We start from the raw sequence: 8496 nt of genomic DNA on the forward strand, positions 1-8496 counted from the left end.
CTCGACCACGTCGCACTTTAACGATCTTAAACACTTCGGTCGACCAATTTGGCTTGTAACCTTTCTTAAAGATGGTCTTGACTTTACTCACGCGTACCGGATTGCCTACTTTGAATCTTGCCGGTGCCGCAATCTTTATGTTGCTGTATACCGTATTTAAAAGTTTATCGGCGATCGCGGGGGTAACATCGATATGTCTCATACCGATAGTGCGATGTTTTCGCGCATTGTACTCTCCAACGAGCCGGGACAACGCGTCGATCCACTTGTAATTTCCATTAAGCGTAAACATTTTCCACATATTGTTCTTTAACGTTCGGTTGAATCGTTCCACGACCGAGGCTTTCATGACAGAGTACGTCGAATAATGATTAATGTTGTATGTCTTCATGAGTTTCTGTACATTTGCGTTGTAAAATTATTTTCCTCTGTCGGTTTGAAAATTTTTCGGACATCTTCCATCGGTTCGAAATATCTTTGTGATAGCGTCAGCCGTCTCGCTTCCGCCTTTACTCTTGAGCGGTACAGCCCACGCATACTTGCTCAACACATCGATAACTGTATGTAGTTGTAGCCTTTGTTGAATGCATATGGACGCATCTCGACCACGTCCGCCTGCCACAGATCGTCGTATCCGCGTATTATGACATGCCTACGTGGGAAATTTTTTCTCGCTGGAGCATGCAATTCTTTCACGAGCAGCTGTTCACGTACTGTTTGCTTGCGGCATCAGTATCATCTTCCGGTTGCGCTAAGCGTCGAATCTTGCGCGACCTTGCGTCAAAGCCGGTGGCTGTCTGACACAGAGCGTTATCGCGCACGTAATTTCTTAGTAATCCATTCCATTGATAGTATGAGTTGTTCGGTGTTCCCAACGATAATCCAAATTTATTAATCGACAATAAATAATAATATTAAATAGAGGCTCTCGCAAATAAAATCTAATTTAATAATAGGGCAATAGAGCCAAGCGCGGTAAATAGTGCGCAACAATGCTTTATTTAAAATACAACATCAAATTAATAAAGCGTGTTTAAAATACGACATCAAAATAAATCGGACGTTTCGGCTACTTATTTTAGCCATCTTCAGCGCAAAATTGACAATTAATATATAAAAAATACAAATAAAATTAAAGAACGAGTTCGCAATCGCATGGTCTTAACGATTAAAAGAACGCAGTTACAAATATAGATCTCTTAGCATTGTCGCGACGCCAAACATTATCCCTTGTCCACGACATTGTGAGGAAGATCAAGTTAACGGTGGATAGGCCGAAAATTAAAAACTCCCACATGTTTGTGTTCAAGTGAGTAAGTAATGTAACTGTAAATCAAGATGGAGTGAATAACAATGTGAAGAAGTCACATGAATGATGGCAAAGTGTTACTTACAAGTAATTAGCGTTCCGCATAACGTTTTATTAACTTGATGTCGTATTTTAAATAAAGCTTTGTTGCGCACTAAATAACAACATGTATACAAATAAGATCGGCGTGACAATAATAAGGTCTTAATATAAATAGTACATAGATAATAATAAAAACAAAAACAAAGTCAAAACCACAGTATAGATCAAAAATAAATACGAAAATAAAAGCAAATTCATAAAAATAATTCAAAAATAATATTTCAGAATCAATTAAATTTAAATTACACTAAAATAAATCGTCATTGTATTCGTCACCGTCAGGCATTCTCTTGAAAATCAACTCGTAGAGACCTGGTGTTCCCACGTATCTTATTCCACCGATAATTATATTGTCATCTTTATCCACATCATAAAATCACACGAAGCAGTGATAATCATACAACTATATAGTACAGTCGAACTTAACAAAAGCAACCACGAGACGGACAATTGTAATCGTTTTCATAATAGAGAACGTTCCAGCTGATCTCGCGACGGCAGCCGCGATATCAGGCACGTGAAGCAACTCTATACCGCGATAAGCCAAACAGTTGTAGAGCGAGAAAGAAAGGAAGAATTAAAGCTGATATCTTCAAATAAAAACATTTTATTCTAATACGACTACAAGTTTGGTACAAACGGAGAGAAGACCCTGAACGATCCCGAACTTCCCAGTTCCAATTTGGCCAACGATCCCCCAAAATCTCCGTGCTTCCACGGAGGCACAACAAAATTGGTGGCAGCGGTGGGATGTGCCTAAGAATCGCCATCCAACTCGCCGAATAAAGACCTGTAAAAAACCAATAGAGTGAATAACAGGCACGTCAGCAAACAAGTTAAAGCCGACGGACACAAGCAGTTTATTTCTGTAAGTCCGTAATATATTTGTAATTGCGTGAATGTCGGAAGGTTCTAACGTACCGAAACCGATAGCGAACCGATCGTGGTTATTAAGCGAACCAGCGCGACGAGCGATTAGCTTAAGTCTAACACCGCGTAAAGATTTTAATAACGCGCGAAGAAATTTAGAAACTCAATACTCGAGCGAAAGCAAGCCCGAGTTACCGGAGAACGTCGTCAAGGAACGCGAATTTTCGTTCAATAGTTTTGACGAAAGCCTATTTCCGTGTGATGCGACTGACCTCACTGACCACATTCAACGCGAGACTAGACGTACGCGACCGTATATTAGCAGAACTCCAAGTAGAGTATCTTTACGACTCGAATTTTCACTAACCTCCTACGAGAGCGATCTGTTCAACCCGGAAGAAATTTACCGCCAACAAGAAGATAATATGGCCGAATCGCGAAATCCGCTCGAAGGTACTCCCGCAAATCTGCCGCAAGGCGCGGTAGACGAAGAAATAGGAAACACGCGACAATCCATCCGCCAGATGGACCGAAATATAGCGGAGACCGACGATAACGATGCGTTTGAAACAACATACGGGCGAACGAGACGAACGATATCAGAAATCGACGAAGCGTTGCCCCGAATTATCTGCCGTTAAAGGAAGCAAGAATAATGATCCCCGAGTTCGACGGAACCTCGCGACATAAACTGCAAGAATTTTTAAACGCGTGTAAATACGCCGTTCAGAACATAAATCCCGCGGACGAAGAATCGTTAATTTAAGCAATCTTATTTACAAAATTAAAAGGGAAAGCGATGCAGGATTTTGAGACGCCAGATATACAAACGTTCGACGAAATAAAGCAGCAACTTGAAACTTGTTACCAGTCTAAACAAAGTTCTACGCACTTACAAATCGAGTTCAATTCATTATGACAAAAATCAAATGAAACCGCGTACGCTTTCGGACAACGCGTTGAGTTACTAGCAACGAAATTGTACGATGCCATGATTGAAGGAGAAGAGGACTTCTCACTATCAAAACGCACGATCCAACACACGATTAAAAAGCAGGCGTTAATAAATTTTCAAATCGGATTACGCGATGAATTAAAGGTACTCGTACGCGCGCAACGATATACGACTCTCCAAGAAGCGATAACGGGCGCGAGCGCTGAAGAAAAACTTATCGGACCAACGGCAAGAATCAGCAACTTCCCGAATAAAAATAAATACGAATCGAGCAATTCGCGACAGATTCGAAATTCGACTCCGCAATGCTTTAAATGTGCAAAAATGGACATTACGGTCGCGATTGTCGAAGTAGTCGATACGCGCTTCTTAAACCGGAAAAATCCACGCGGATAAATGCAATAAATAAATGTTGCAAACATTGTCAAAAAACCGGACACATTCGCGACGAATGCTGGAGTTTGAACGGTAAACCGAAAACTGATACAAATAAAATAATAGATGGTAACCAGAAAAAACGCGAAGAAAATATACGCGACCGAAAGAATCTGCGACAATAAACGCGAGATTCCGAGTCCGACGGTAACAACAGCGAAGACGATAAAAGCAAATCTAAAAGGAAACAACCGCGACTTGCGTCCGAATATCGCGTTACGCATATTAAAGATATGCCGCGCACACAGAAGAAAACAGATTTATTGTTAGTAACACTACCCATGCGACAAGCAAAGAATGAAAAAATACGGATGTTATACGATTCAGGATCAACCATCTCGTTAATAAAATTAAAACAATTAAAAGACGACACCCTCATATGAGGATAAGATCGCGTTCACCGGCATAACCGGACATAAAGTACACACAATAGGAAAAATGTACGCTACAATTAAAGTAGATGGACATAAAATAGAACATGCATTTTACATAGTAAAAAATGACATTCCGATCGAATACGAAGGGATTCTAGGGATTGATTTCCTCCGACAACCGCGAGTCAATGGAACGCACCCCTATTAGTGGTACCGAAAAAAGCCGATGCATCTGGAAAACAAAAGCTCCGAATAGTAGTCGACTTCCGGACGCTAAATGATCTGACGATAGGCGACTCATATCCATTGCCTAACATCACCGATATTTTGGACCAGTTAGGAAACGCCAAATTTTTCACTACCTTAGATTTGGCATCAGGATATCACCAGGTACCGATGACCGAACGAGATAAAAATAAAACAGTATTTTCAACGCCCTACGGACATTACGAGTTTAATAGAATGCCGTTTGGACTAAAGAATGCGCCAGCAACATTCCAGCGATTGATGAATTCAGTTTAAACGAAGACCAGACAGACTGGGACGAATGGATACCCTTCGCAATGTTCACGTATAACACGACGCCACACACAGCTACGGAATATACACCCTTTGAATTATTCTACGGGCACCAAGCCAATCTACCTACGGCACTGACGAGACCGCCTAAGCCGACATATAATTATGACGATTACGCGCAAGAATTAAAAGAAAGGCTACGGGCAACAAATCAGCTCGCAAAAGAGCATGTTAAAGAAGAAAAAATTAAAGCTAAACAACAATACGATAAAAATACTAGGGAAATAAAATTTAAAGTCGGTGACAAAGTATTAGTGTACGACGAGACACTCCGACGCGAACGATCTAAAAAACTCGAATCTTTATGGATCGGACCGTATACGATAATTGAAAAGAATTCAGACGTAAATTAGACGGGGAGAAAAGCAATCCGCATGCACACAAATAATCTGAAGCAGTTTATTGAAAATTAAGAGAAACACTTACCCTACTCGTTGCGGGAACGACCAGGATAACGCATACGATCGAGAGCACGACGAAGGATCGCCAAGCTCGTCCGACCTCGACCTCCAGAAGGACGACCCCCGGCGAATTCCACCATCCGCTCGAACCGATCCTGGCGATTAAGACCAGGGCCCAAGGGAAGTCGAGCGGGGTCCAACGCCCGAGAGGTCATCAAGTTGCGGAAAGTACCCGCATCCGCAAGGCGGCAGATATCCATCGCCGTCCAAAATAACGTCAAACTGTGCCAAGAATGTGGTACCACCTCACTCACAGTACGACGACCACTCACACAATCCACAGAAATCTGGATCGAAAAGGGCTCCGTACTTCGATATACGGCCTCACAAGCCCGCTCGAATGGATCGCGTGGCAAAGCAGGGCCGCGCAAAGTAAAATCATTGCACGCCCTGCATACTAAGTCAGACGGGTCCCGAACTTCCCAGTTCTAATTTGGCCAACGATCCCTAAAAATCTCCGTGCTTCCACGGAGGCACAACACAAGCGTTTCAGGCGTGGTTTCGAAAATTTCTTCCATAGCTGGGGACGGTCTTTCGTGCAATATTTGACTTGATTGTACATCTTTTATTGGAGTAGAAGTAACCATATTCGATAATTGTTTCATTCGCTTACGTTTTGATTGATTTGGAGTAGAAGTTATTAGCGAATCGTTTAATGATATATTTGACCTTGTTCGCTTTGTTCCATACTTTGACTCTTTTTTCAGATGCTTGTTTTCGAACATACTCGATGGTTCGATTTTCGCTTCATTAGATTCCATATTGATTGTATTTTCGACAAGTTGTTTTAGAGGTTCGATAATTGGTTTGAAGTGCCTCTCCAATGCGACGTTTTCCTCCATTTGACCAGTTTTTAAAGAACGATATTTTTTGCGGATTGATTCGCTCGTTTTTACAATCTCTCTCGCAATCTTCTCACGATCGTCACTGTCAATCGCCGTCGTCATGTTGCGCTCGGACTATAATTTTTAGACGTTGCTCGATCGATGTATCGATAGCGACTAACTACTTTACGTTATTGCAAAATAGTTAAATCCTTTTCGATATCGTCCACTAGGCTGTAAACTGTCTTTATCAATCACTACAAATCCATACTGGTGTTGCCAACATTTCTGACAGAATGCCCGAAAATCGTCGTAAGACATATCAGTATTTACATGATCGTTGTATACATGTTTCAAGTTTGTACCATCTTGTTTAAATAAAATCAATAAATTTACATTGTCCCGTATGAGATGCTTGGGCATCTTGGCATACGTTTGACAAAGATAGAAACAGTCGACGCTCGAGTGTCGACCCATTGCAAAGTACTCTCTTATCGTATCTTGCTTATCGCATGCCACGTCGTCAAAGATAAAAATGGAATTCGGTAGCGCCTCGCTCGGTGGAATAACGTCACTATTATTAGAGAATGTAAAATAACCAATTTCATCGATCGAAAAAAGCAAATTTTCCAAGTATCGATATTTCGGCTGTTGAAGTGATTTCGAGTATACGTACACATTCTCGAAACGTATGCACTTCCTATCAAACTTATCAACACGTTAGTATTACCGCAATTCGAAGGACCGCAAATGATACCGCGTATAGTAGTCGGCAGCATGTTTTCATGCTTGCGTATTTCTTTCTCGGACATTACTCGTGTTTTATCGTCAAAATTTATCACTTTGATTATCGTCGCTTGTCGCGCGTACCGCATGTTTGCTCTCGCGAATCTCAAACCATATTTTTGGAAAATGAGTCATCGCGGCCCTATTTATAGAGGCACACCGAATCGAAACCGCTCAGTCTCGAAAATGTTTCTTCTTCTATCGGTTGACAGCGATATTCTCGAGCTTACCACCGAGCAGTTACAGATTATACCCAAGATTGTTTTACTGCGAGACTTTGATAGTTACGTGGAACAATTGTGGGACAAGCTTCCCGAACATATAAAAACTGACTCAGAGGTTCAACAGTATCGTCGATGCACGCGACATTATAATTTGCCGTGGCAGCAAACACATATCGACGGTCCAACACCGTTAATAAAAAATTGTGGCAAATGCCAGCAAAAATTATAAGAGGTGGTGGTTTGTTAAATCGTGCGATAAACGCACTTCCTATCGAATTACATATTCCAGGCTATCAGTTTTGCGGACCGGGAACTCACTTAGAAACACGATTGGCTAGAAGCGATCGAGGTATCAATCCATTGGATGCCGCGTGTCGCGAACACGACATAGCTTATTCCCGAAACAACGATCTCGGTCAACGACACGTTGCGGATAATATACTCGCCACGAAAGTGCGAACACGTATTACCGCGAGAGATTCGACTCTTGGCGAAAGAGCAGCCGCTACAGCTGTTTGGGTGGCTATGAAAGCAAAGACAAAATTCGGTATGGGGATGAAAACAAAAAATTCATCGATGAAAACAAAAAAATCATCGATGAAGAGAAAGACTGTGAAAAAACGAATACTTCCTATAGGGAAGCGCGGTTTTATCTTACCCATTTTACCATCATTGGGAGCCTTGTTAAATCTGGTGGTTTTCCAAAGAGTTAGTAGCATTTTATTAATTTATATTACATTAATTATTTATAATATATATTATAATTCGATTCAATTTAATTTATAGTATCAATGTACGAGCGACATAAACATTCCCGGGTTTCTAAACTTTGAGCACCGGCGATTTAATAAAGCGGTGCGATGGCACGAGCGCGAGATACGCGAGGACGTGTAAGAGGATAACGGTCCCGACGGCCTCTATTTAGATCTGAGACGTCTCTTCGAGCTCAAACCCTATTAGCCCAGTCAACGAAGGAAAAATAAAAAAAATAATTCCAAAAGTTTTGAAAATTTATAGAGATATTCATTTAGGCTTACTAATGAACGTCTAAAAAGTCCTGAAAAATTGAAGATGGGCTTTAATTGGCGAGTTTCTTTTCAGTTGTGTTTGTCGTTTCCGTAATTGTCACCTCTTGCATAAATTATCGCGTTAGGACAACACTCGCCCTGCGCCTCTACCGTTAGGCGAGCTAGTCAGCCCGTGGCGAATTCCGGCAATTTCTTTCGCGTCTATTTCGCGCTTATTTTGTATGTTTTGCGAATTGATACGTGAAAGATCGTATCTGGCGGGAGAGGCTCACTTGCGCACAGTACAATTGGACACGTTGCAATGGCACACTGTGATATTAGACACATAAAGTTGCGCACCGTTCGATTGGACACATTTCACTTGCGCACAATTCGTTTGGACACATTTCATTTGCACACCGTTCAATTGGACACGTTGTTTTTGGACACAACACATGTTTTTGTATAATTTGGAATACATACACACGCATGTATAATTTTGAAATTTTTTGACATTTATTATTAACTTTATTTGGTACATAAACGTTTGTTACAGTTCGTTTACACACA

The sequence above is a fragment of the Formica exsecta genome, unplaced genomic scaffold, assembly GCF_003651465.1.
Source record: "Formica exsecta isolate Colony F162 unplaced genomic scaffold, ASM365146v1 scaffold66, whole genome shotgun sequence".
Lineage (NCBI taxonomy): Eukaryota > Metazoa > Arthropoda > Insecta > Hymenoptera > Formicidae > Formica > Formica exsecta.